This window comes from Pelmatolapia mariae, linkage group LG1, assembly GCF_036321145.2.
Source record: "Pelmatolapia mariae isolate MD_Pm_ZW linkage group LG1, Pm_UMD_F_2, whole genome shotgun sequence".
NCBI classification, from domain to species: domain Eukaryota; kingdom Metazoa; phylum Chordata; class Actinopteri; order Cichliformes; family Cichlidae; genus Pelmatolapia; species Pelmatolapia mariae.
This window is the reverse complement of record NC_086227.1, coordinates 40953290-40965363: the sequence shown is the minus strand read 5'-3', so window position 1 is coordinate 40965363 and position 12074 is coordinate 40953290.

The following is a 12074-nucleotide window of genomic DNA, read 5'->3' as shown; positions in this document are numbered from 1 at the left end:
GAAACACTCAGCGGTAGAAACACTCAGCAGTAGAAACCTTCAGCAATAGAAACACTCAGCAGTAGAAACCCTCACCAGTAGAAACACTCGGCAGTAGATCTGCAGTAGAAACACTCAGCAGTAGAAACCTTCGGCAGTTGAAACACTCAGCAGTAGAAACCTTCAGCAGTAAAAATACTCATCAGTAGAAACCTTCGGCAGTAGAAACTTTTGGCAGTGGAAACACTCAGCAATAGAAACCTTCGGCAGTAAAAATGCTCAGCAGTAGAAACCTTTAGCAGTAGAAACACTCAGCAGTAGAAACACTAGTCAGTAGAAACACTCAGCAATAGAAACCCTCAGCAGTAAAAACACTCAGCGGTAGAAACCTTTGGCAGCAGAAACACTCAGCAGTAGAAACCCTCGGCAGTAGAAACACTCAGCAGTAGAAACCTTCAGCAGTAGAAACATTTGGCAGTAGAGACCTTCGGCAGTAGAAACTTTGGGCAGTGGAAACACTCAGCAATAGAAACCTTCAGCAGTAGAAACACTCTACAGTAGAAACCTTCAGCAGTAGAAAGACTCAACAGTAGAAACCTTCGGCAGTAGAAACACTCAGCGGTAGAAACCTTCGGCAGTAGAAACACTCAGCAGTAGAAACCTTCAGCAGTAGAAACACTCTACAGTAGAAACCTTCAGCAGTAGAAAGACTCAGCAGTAGAAACCTTCGGCAGTAGAAACACTCAGCGGTAGAAACCTTCGGCAGTAGAAACACTCAGCAGTAGAAACCTTCAGCAGTAGAAATACTCAGCAGTAGAAGCCTTCAGCAGTAGAAAGACTCAGCAGTAGAACGACTCAGCGGTAGAAACACTCAGCAGTAGAAACCTTCAGCAGTAGAAACACTCTACAGTAGAAACCTTCAGCAGTAGAAAGACTCAGCAGTAGAAACCTTCGGCAGTAGAAACACTCAGCGGTAGAAACCTTCGGCAGTAGAAACTCTCAGCAGTAGAAACCTTCAGCAGTAGAAATACTCAGCAGTAGAAGCCTTCAGCAGTAGAAAGACTCAGCAGTAGAACGACTCAGCGGTAGAAACACTCAGCAGTAGAAACCTTCAGCAGTAGAAACACTCTACAGTAGAAACCTTCAGCAGTAGAAAGACTCAGCAGTAGAAACCTTCGGCAGTAGAAACACTCAGCGGTAGAAACCTTCGGCAGTAGAAACCCTCAGCAGTAGAAACCTTCAGCGATAAAAATACTCATTAGTAGAAACTAGAGATGGCACGATACCACTTTTTTTATGTCCGATACCGATATCATAAATTTGGATATCTGCCGATACCGATATAACTCCGATATAGGGTATTTCCTAATCAATAAAATGTTTTTTTAAATATCTTGCTGCATTTTGTAATACGTTCATACTCAAATTTAAAAAAAAAAAACACTAAAGCTATTCTGTTAAACCTGTATGCAAAAGAGAGGATGCAGGGTACCTTTCTTGAAAAAGCTTAGTTGAGTGACGGACATGGTAAGCGACTCATGTTGTAACTGACGTCAGACGCCAGAGATTTTGGCGGAAAATTAAAGCGAATGGTAGCTTAGAGTTGAACAAATTTCTTTCAGTTTTACCAAATACACTCATCAATTGTCTTATAACTAACAACATTTGTCTAAATCATCTCCAACACCCTGGAGAACAACGGGGAGAGTTTAGAGGCTCTCCAAGATTACATCGATCAGTGCTTCCAGGATCTCGTGATGAAGAAGGCTCAGAGTGCATCTTCCCCAGCCAAAACTGAGGCACCGTCATCGAAAAGCTATCGCCCGGCAGACTCCCCCGGCACACATTGCCAGCCGGCAAAGATATTGCGGACATCCTAGAGTCAATCGACAAACGATTGTCCAGTTTCGATGCAAGGCTGTCCTTGGTGGAGATTCTACACCGGGAATTTAAATCCTTGCAAGAATCCCTGGAGTTCAGCCAGCAGCAGGTGGAAACGCTCGCTGCTGAAAATGCCACGCTAAGGGAGTCGGTGAAATGTCTCACAGAAAATGTTACCCAGCTAAATATAGAAAATAAAAAAATAAAAGAGACAGTTATTGATCTACAAGCTCATGGCATGCGAGATAATCTTGTATTTTCTGGTATTCCAGAATCCGCTGGAGAAGACGCGGAGACTGCGGTGAAAAGCTTCATCAAAACCCACCTGAAGCTGCCGGAGGACACCGTAAAGAATATTGTGTTTGATAGAGTGCATCGCATCGGCCCCATGCGGGCTGCGACCGGGAGACCACGTCCTATTGTGGCCAAATTCGGCCACTTCAAACAAAAGGAACAGGTGAAAAGTCGCGGCAGGGAATTAAAAGGAACGGACTTCAGCGTAAACGACTAGTTCCCAAAAGAGATCTGGAACGACACAGGGTCCTCTTCCCAATCTGACGCGGCTTCATCCAGAAGGGCTCCTGCGCTGTCATCGCTGTGGACCGGCTCTAAGTGGATGGACAGCTTTACCGCGACCCCGGCATCACTCCGTGGCTGTATTAACTTCACACCAGATAAGAATCCACTACACCCTTTCCCTATCCACTCACACTAACTTGCATTAACATCTGTTTAACTTACTAGTATCAAATCGCATCTTAAGTGTGATTTCATAGCAGAATTAACACCATCACTCTCCGTCAATGGTTTCCTTGGAATGTTTCCGGTTTTTTTCCCTTCTCGTTTTTTCTTCTCTCTTTTTCCCCCTCTTGTTTTTATGCTGCTCACCCTTGTCCTTGGTTTCTTTCTTTCTTTTTTCTTTCTTTCAGTGCTTCGATCACCTGCTTCCACACTCATCCACAAACAACATCCTTTATTTGGACACATATGCACAGCACGATCACACACAGCCATGCGCTCAACGGCAGCACATTTACATCAGACAGCGCACACAGTCGTATAGGATACACACACTTAAACCAAGCGTACTCATATTAGTAAATATGCACACACATAGTCAGACTCAGGGGGCATCTCGCCACACATTTGTTTTTCTCCTCTCTATTTACGAACAAGTGATATATTCTCTCCACCTGTCTAAGCGACACACACAGCGCACACCCCTAGTTATACACAGACATCTATGGGTGCACTAAGATTCGTTACATGGAATGTAAATGGAGCTGGCTCCAGAGAAAAGAGGTTAAAAATATTTAACCAACTCAAAAAACTACAGGCAGATGTTGTGCTTTTACAAGAGACCCACAGACCTCTTAGAGGTTCGAATGAACTTAAAACACCTGAGTTTCCTAATGTGATCTCAGCTTGTTATAATTCTAGACAAAGGGGAGTAGCAATTTTAATACATAAAAATATTAATTTCACAGTACTCGATACAGCTATACACCCAGGGGGCAGATTCTTAATCATTAAACTATCTATACTTGATAAAAAGCTATGTATTGTAAGTGTATATGGTCCAAATGTTGATGATCCCTCATTCTTTCACAGTTTTTTCAGTGCACTCTCTGAACACTTTGATGGCACACTTGTTCTTGGAGGCGACCTCAACCTTGGACTAAATGAAGAAATGGATAGGCTCAATACAGCAGGAACTCAGTGTAATTGGCAGTCCACAAATATAATCAAACAGTATATGAGCGACTTTGGTCTTTGCGATGCATGGCGCTCCCTTCACCCCAACAGTAAGGAATATACTTTTTTCTCACATGTTCATCACTCCTACTCTCGTCTGGATTATGTTTTGGTCAGCAGCTCACTGCTGAGTGATATTTCAGACACTGAGATTCACCCTATAGCTGTCAGCGATCATGCTCCTGTATCTTTAACACTAATGCACAAGAATAATACTACGCCAAGTAAAAACTGGAGATTTAATACATCACTGCTTAAAGATGAAAACTTTATTAAATATTTTAAAAAAGAGTGGACTTCATATTTAGACTTTAATGACACTCCCGGAACATCAGCTTCTGTTTTATGGAAAGCAGGGAAAGCTGTGATGAGAAGCAAAATAATTTCTTTCTCATCACACAAAAAGAAAGAAGAAAACAAAAATATTCAGGAATTAGAAAAAAACATCAAATCCCTAGAAGAAGCCTACGTGTCCCACCAAGATCAGGAAACACTGAGCAAAATACGCAAAACAAAACTAGAATTAAATGAGATAATTAATAAAAACAAAACAAAATTCTTAGTACAAAGACTACGCTTACAAAATTATGAACATGGTAATAAATCCAGTGAATTTCTAGCAAACGAGCTAAACATAGTTAAAGAAAAAACAACTATATGTGCTGTTCAAGATTCATCTGGGAACACAATATATGACCCGAAAAAAATAAACAACATTTTCAGGGATTTCTATAAAACTTTGTATTCACCACAAATAAACCCATCTAAAAACGAAATTGATCAGTTTTTAGACAATATAACTCTTCTAAAATTATTAGACACTCAAGCAATGGCACTGGATTCGCCACTGACATCAGGTGAACTCCAGGAAGCCCTGATAAGCATGCCCAATAATAAGGCTCCAGGTCCAGACGGCTTTCCTGCAGAATTCTACTGTCAGGGTCGGACGGTGCCCCGACCAGTCGACCTACCTGTGTGTGTATATATGCACGTGTGTGTGTGTTTCCTCTCTCTGTCTTTTCCCTCCGGCTCCGCTGTGGTGTTTACGGAGGTCGCCCAGCAACAAGGGACCTCTGACCCGGAAGTGCTGTCGCCCTGAGCGGCCTCACCTGCAATCATTTCACCAGCTGCTGCCAATCATCTATCATCTTAGGCAGGGCTATTTAATGGTGTGGCTGCGCGACAGCGCTGGAGTATTGCACTAAGCCTGGTAGTGTTATGAGCCGCTTGCATACTCTCAGTATTGACTGCTGAACATATTAATACCTGCTGTTGTATGTGTGCTACTAGGAACTGGGACGGAGGATTCACTAGCACAAGGAAGCACTCGGAGGAGAGACGAGCACTCACTACCACGCACGGTCTGAGCACGGGAAGAAGGACGCACCTACACTCATTATTGCACATTCTAACTGTTGTCAACCTTGCTTCACTGTAAATAAATGCACTGCCTTTATTCTGAGCTCCGCGCCTGAGTCCACTCAGTAAACAACCGTGACATCTACAAAGAATTCTGGACGATTCTAGCACCAATTTTTTACAGAACGTCGTTGGAAATCAAAGGAAAGGGCAGACATTCTCCTGCTAAAACCAGGCAAAGACCCTGTATATCCCTCAAGCTATCGTCCAATATCCCTTATAAATGTAGACCTTAAAATAATCTGCAAAGCTCTCTCGAAGAGACTAGAGAAAATAACCCCCCTCTTAATTCATCCTGACCAAACTGGTTTCATAAAAGGTAGGCACTCATCAACAAATACACGTAGATTACTTAATTTGATAGACTACTCATACAGTAAAAACCTTGAAACTACAATATTTTCTTTAGATGCAGAAAAAGCGTTTCACAGAGTTAACTGGAAATTTCTATTTGCAACTTTACACAAATTTGGTTTTGGATCTTCTTTCATTAACTGGTTACAAATATTATACAATTCCCCAACAGCTTGTGTCAGAACAAATGACCAGACATCCTCCAGCTTCTGTCTCCTGAGGGGCACCAGGCAGGGATGCCCACTCTCCCCTTCACTGTTTGCAATTTTTATTGAACCACTAGCAGCAGCAATTAGACAGAATACAGTAATTAAGGGCATAAAATGCAAGAAAGTGGAACATAAAATCAGCCTTTATGCGGATGATGTGTTACTTTTTCTCCAAAACTCACAAACCAATATCTCTGGGGTGATTGAATTGATAAACTCTTTTGCAAGAATATCAGATTACTCAATTAACTGGTCAAAATCTACAGTCCTTCCGATTAATTGCTCCTTCCATAATTCTTCTTCTACACCACTGCTATCGGGAAATATAAAATATTTGGGTATTAATGTTTCTCCCAAGCTTGCAGATCTAACTAAATTAAACCATATCCCACTTTTAAAGAAAGTAGAAGGTGATCTGGCTAGGTGGAAATGTCTACCCATATCACTCATGGGAAGGGTTGCCGCTATAAAAATGATGGTCTTACCAAAAATAAATTATTTATTCTCAATGATCCCAACTAAACCACCACAAGATTGGTTCAGATCTCTAGATTCATATATGTCCAAATTCCTTTGGAAAGATAAACCCCCACGTATAAGCTTAAAAACACTACAAAAGACCAAGGATAAAGGAGGATTAGAACTACCTAACTTTCAGTACTACTTCTTAGCCAACAGGCTTCAGTTTATCTCAGGATGGCAAAAACATACCTTCTTAGACGAACCTTGGCTAGATGTAGAACAAGCACTTTGCAATAATCTAGAGATTTCAGATCTACCATTTATCAGCTCAAACATCCAACGACATGAATGCTTCAAAAGCGTCAGCATCAGCTCTTCTCTGACAGCATGGTGGGAGTTTGTAAAATTGACGGAGTCTTCATTAATCCCTTGCAAACGTATACCTATCTGGAACAACCCTGACATATTACAAAACAATAATATGATAAACTTTCCAGATTGGAGTGGTAAAGGAATCAAATACTTAGAACATATATTAGAAGGAACAGAATTTATTCCATTTGACAGACTAGTTACACAATATGGGATCAACAAGAAAAGATTTTTAGAATATCAACAAATTAAATCCATAGTAAAAAAGAAATTTAAACCCGGTCAAGTTGAACTACAAACACCACCAAGTGTGGTACAATTTCTTACTCTTAAAACCCCAAAATTACTTTCCAAAATATACAGAATGCTTTCTAAAACAGATGAATCAATATCAATTCCTACTGCAAAATGGGAAGCGGATTTATCAGTTAAATTAGACCAAAACTTCTGGTCTAAGATATGCTTAAAAACCTTTCATTTAATTAGAAATCCCAGTCTTCAATTAATTCAATACAAAATACTACATAGAGTGCACTATACAGGTCATCGGATGTTCAAGATGGGCTTTACGTCTACCAGCAACTGCTCACACTGCCAAACCAATTCACCGGACAATTACATCCACGCTCTTTGGTTCTGTCCACCAGTTCAGATGGTTTGGCGTGAGATATGTGAAGACTTATCGAAGTGTCTGAAATGTAACATTCCAACTTCCCCTTTAGTGTGTTTGTTGGGCAGCTTAGATAATGTCACTTCAGAAAAGAATATAGCCCACATGGTTTTCACTGCCCTATGCATAGCCAAGAAAACAGTCCTCATGAACTGGAAAAATAAAAATAATCTTAATTCTAACCAATATAGAAATTATCTATTAGATTACATTAGTCTTGATACAGCCTCTGCCACCACATCAGATCAATTGCTCTGGGCTCCTTTGATCAGCTCCATCACCTAGTGAGGGTGGGGGGGTCATAGTTTGGTCCCACCTTCGCTGTTGTGATTGGTGTGGGGGTAGGGACAGGCTTAGGGCGTCGGGGGATTCCCCGGAAGCGTCTCCCTTGGAGGGCTCAACCCGGGGTTGTGGTCATGGCCTGTTAAGGGCTCTGTTGGCTCTTAGGTGACGGTTTCCTCGTGGCTGCGTGCAGCGGGGCTAGGGGAGGGTCTGTGCTGACGGACTTGGGTTACTGACCTGGGAGCCTGGCTGCCCCTGGGTGGGTCCAGGGCAGGCGGGGGGCTCTGGGGGTGCTCCGTCTCCGGGCTGGGGCCCTGGCTGGGCCTCGGGGGCTTGAGTCCTGGTTGGTGTGTCGCCGGGGTTGTGGGCGGGTGGGTGTATGGAGGCTCAGCCCTGGCGCAGGGTGCCGCCGGTGCATCGAGCCACCTGGGGGGCTCTTCAACTGGTGGGGGAGGCTGTTACATCTTGCAGGAGGTCTCCTCTCTCCAGGAAGTGACTCTGCAGGTGGGGAGAGATACAGGAGAGGTGGAGGAAGAACTCAGCCTGGGTGTCTATTGTCTTGTGTAGTCTGGAAGATAAGTGGATGACGGGGTGGGGGCAGTTTTCTCTGTGGTGGGGTCAGGTGGGCTGCCCCGGGCTCTGTGGGGCCGGGCGGCCCTGCTGAACTGGGCCCCGGCCCGGATGGGCCTGGGCCCCCTTTCCCTGGTGGGTTGCAGAGTGTGGGGGTGCCTACTGGGGTCAGCGGGGGAGCTGGCCCCAGGGAGGGGCCACTTGCCCTTCCCTTCCTTCCCTCCCCATCTCCAGCTGCCTCCCTCTTCCCGCTCCACCACAATCACCCACACATCCAGGGCCTTGGAGTAAAGGTGTGTCACCAGGGTGCTGGGGAGGCATCCCCCCCCCCTCTGTCCCCTTCTGGCTGCCTGTGCCTCAATTTTATCCCACAACTTAGACATTCACATTACTCACACTCTCATAACACATACATATAGGACCTTGGGGGTGGGCACGCTACACGGAATCCAAAAGACTATCAGGGTGTACAACCTCACCCCTGGCGTCGTTGCCCACCTCTCAATTTTAAATACACGTAGACATTGAGGGCTATCAGGAGGGGCTATGCGCTTACCTGCTGCTCTCTGGCAGGTAGCTCCATGCCCTCCTGGGTTTTAAATGCACCTTAGAACACACATACATCAACACTACATATGAGTGGGCGGAGGAAGGTTTGGAGTCTTCACACACCCCCGTTCTCTGTTGCCTGTTGGGGCGGGGGGGCTGGGAGGAGGAGTTGGCCGTCCGATTGGGCTCGCTCGGGCCCCTTCGGGGGTGGGGTGCCCTTGGCCTCTCGGCCTGGGGCTCGGTCACTCTGGCACAGCTGGCTGCCAGTGGAGCTCACGGGCACGTCGCTGCACCCCCCCTACCCCCCCCGGCTTCTGCTCCGCGGCTGCTGAGTGACCCCTCATCTGGGGCTCTCCTCAGCTCTTTCTGGGATAGTGGCACGGTTGCCCTTCCGTTGGTCTTCCTTGGTCTCTTGTGCTCTGAGGGCCTCTGGATGTCTGGAGTTTTGATCTCCTCCATACCTGCTTCATGCCCTGGAGGACGGGGCAGTGGCCCCCCACACCCTCTAGCAGATCATTACATGAAGGAACCTTTTAAAAACAAGCGCGCTCATGCTCACAGGTGTACACACGGGTGATCACACACACAAACTACACCCTTTTTGGCTCCTACCTCAAAGCACACTGTGCGCTGTCGATCCTACGTGCTGCACAATAATATTCAATATTTAGTATTTACTGTTATATTCACATAGATCATCGCGATGATGTTGTTTATTATATTGCTCTCTTTTTTTTTTTGGTTGTTTTCTCTTTTTTCTTTCTCAACAGGTGATCCAGGTGATTGATATATGTATTTTTTTGTCTGTTTGTTTTGTTGGTTTTTGTTTTTTGCCCTTTATCACCGTTCCTCTTCCCTGCTGTTTTTCTTTCCCTACCTTTCTTTCTTTCCCCCAGTCATGTCTGTCCCGTGTGTAGCAAGTGAAAATAAAATAAAATAAACAATAAAAACAACGATGAATCAAATAGACCAATACGGCAAGGCTGGGATGGTCCTTTTGGTAAAGTAAATCCGTTGGGCATCTTTCTTTGCCTTAATAATAATTCTTAACAATAATTCTGATGGCAAAAGAACCAAACGAGACAGGCGGAAAAAAACAAACAAACCTGTATGCAAAAAATACACTGCACCCAAAATATTTCATAGTTTAGCAATACTGATCAATCTAATAAACGTAAACCTACACCATCCTCCCTTTTCTGGTATTTTAAAGAGTACTTAGTGGAAATATTAAACAACCTAACTAATAGGGTTGCCAACTCCCAGCAAAAAAAAAAAAAAATGTAGGGAACCACCCCCCACCCTCATAATGCTTAATTGACGTAATCGACTTTAATTTAAAGCACGTGTAAAAAAAAAAAAAATGCACAGAAGTCAATAATTGTTCTACAATAATTAAATAGATTCAACATGCCCCCCCTTTCCCTGTTAATGCCCTACCTGGCCCCCTAGCAAAACCATGCTAGACCTGCCCCTGCACAGTTACCAGCCGTCAGCTACATAGAAAAGTATCCTGGTGTAGAAAGTAATATTAAATAAATTCTAACAACAGCTTATCAAGCTTAAACGTGCTGCTGTTGTTTATCCGCTGGTTTCCTCTTTCTGGCGCAAAGTGGGCGATAAACAAACAAGAGAGACAGGAGTCGCAACAGAAAAGCCGATCAGCTGATAGTTGATCAGTTTCATGATGGAAGTAACAACAGGAGAGGAAGGGAGAGAGAGGCAGTCGCTCCAGATATCGCTTGTTAAGCTTAACGTGGGAATGCTTTAAGAACATTCAAAGATGAACTTACACACTGCTTTACTTCTCTGGGATAGCTTTCTCTGGTTTGGAAGCACGTAGCGAGGCTCCAAATGCTCAACCAGACCAGCGAAAGGTCTCGCACGCCACAGCCGCTCTATCACGAGACGCACACTGCTCCGACGTGCTAAGGTCATGAGGTGGGTTACGCTGTGTCGCTAGTTTTGTGAGGTGCTTTTGTGATATTTAATGGATCGGATTAAAATTTTTTTTATTTCTCTCCGAAATCCGATCCAGTAATTTAGGTCAGTATCGGACTGATACCGATACGTAATATCGGATCGGTCCATCTCTAGTAGAAACCTTTGGCAGTAGAAACCTTCAGCAGTAGAAACCTCGGGCAATGGAAACACTCAGCAGTAGAAACCTTCGGCAGCAGAAACACTCAGCAGTAGAAACCTTCAGCAGTAACAATACTCATTAGTAGAAACCTTCAGCAATAGAAACTTTTGGCAGTAGAAACACTTGGCAGTAGAAACCGTCAGCAGCAGAAACACTCGGCAGTAGAAACCTTCGGCAGTAAAAACAATCACTAGAAAAAAAACACTCAGCAGTAAGAAACACTCACCAGTAGAAACCTTCAGCAGTAAAAATACTCAGCAGTAAAAAAAAACACTCAGCAGTAGAAACCTTCAGCAGTAAAATTACTCAGCAGTAGAAATACTCAGCGGTCGAAACCTTCAGCAGCAGAAACACTAAGCAGGAGAAATACTTGGCAGTAGAAACCTTCGGCAGCAGAAACGCTCGGCAGTAAAAGTACTCAGCAGTAGAACCCTTCGGCAGGAGAAACACTCAGCAGTAGAAACCCTCAGCAGTAGAAACCTTCGACAGTAGAAACCTTCGGCAGCAGAAATACTTGACAGTAGAAACCTTCGGCAGTAGAAACACTCAGCGGTCGAAACCCTCAGCAGTAGAAACACTCAGCAGTAGAAACCTTCGGCAGCAGAAATACTTGACAGTAGAAACCATCGGCAGTAGAAACACTCAGCGGTCGAAACCCTCAGCAGTAGAAACACTCAGCAGTAGAAACCTTCGGCAGCAGAAATACTTGACAGTAGAAACCTTCAGCAGCAGAAACACTAAGCGGGAGAAACACTTGGCAGTAGAAACCTTCGGCAGCAGAAACCCTCAGCAGTAAAAATACTCAGCAGTAGAACCCTTCGGCAGGAGAAACACTCAGCAGTAGAAACCCTCAGCAGTAGAAACACTCAGCAGTAGAAACCTTCGGCAGCAGAAACGCTCGGCAGTAAAAATACTCAGCAGTAAAAAAACACTGAGCAGTAGAAACCTTCAGCAGTAAAAATACTCAGCAGTAGAAAACTTCAGCAGTAGAAACCTTCAGCAGTAAAAGTACTCAGCAGTAAAAAAAAAAACACTCAGCAGTAGAAAACGTCAGCAGTAGAAACCTTCGGCAGTAAAAAAAACACTCAGCAGTAGAAACCCTGGGCAGTAAAAATACTCAGCAGTAGAAACCTTCAGCAGTAGAAACCTTCAGCAGTAGAAACATTCGACAGTAAAAATACTCAGCAGTAAAAAAAACACTCAGCAGTAGAAACCTTTGGTAGTAGAAACCTTCAGCAGTAGAAACCCTCGGCAGTAGGAACCTTCGACAGTAAAAATACTCAGCAGTAAAAAAAACACTCAGCCGTAGAAAACTTTGGCAGTAGAAACACTCAGTAGCAGAAACCTTCAGCAGTAAAAATCTTTGGCACTAGAAACTTTTGGCACTAGAAATATTCACCAGTAGAAACACTCAGCAGTAGAAAACTTC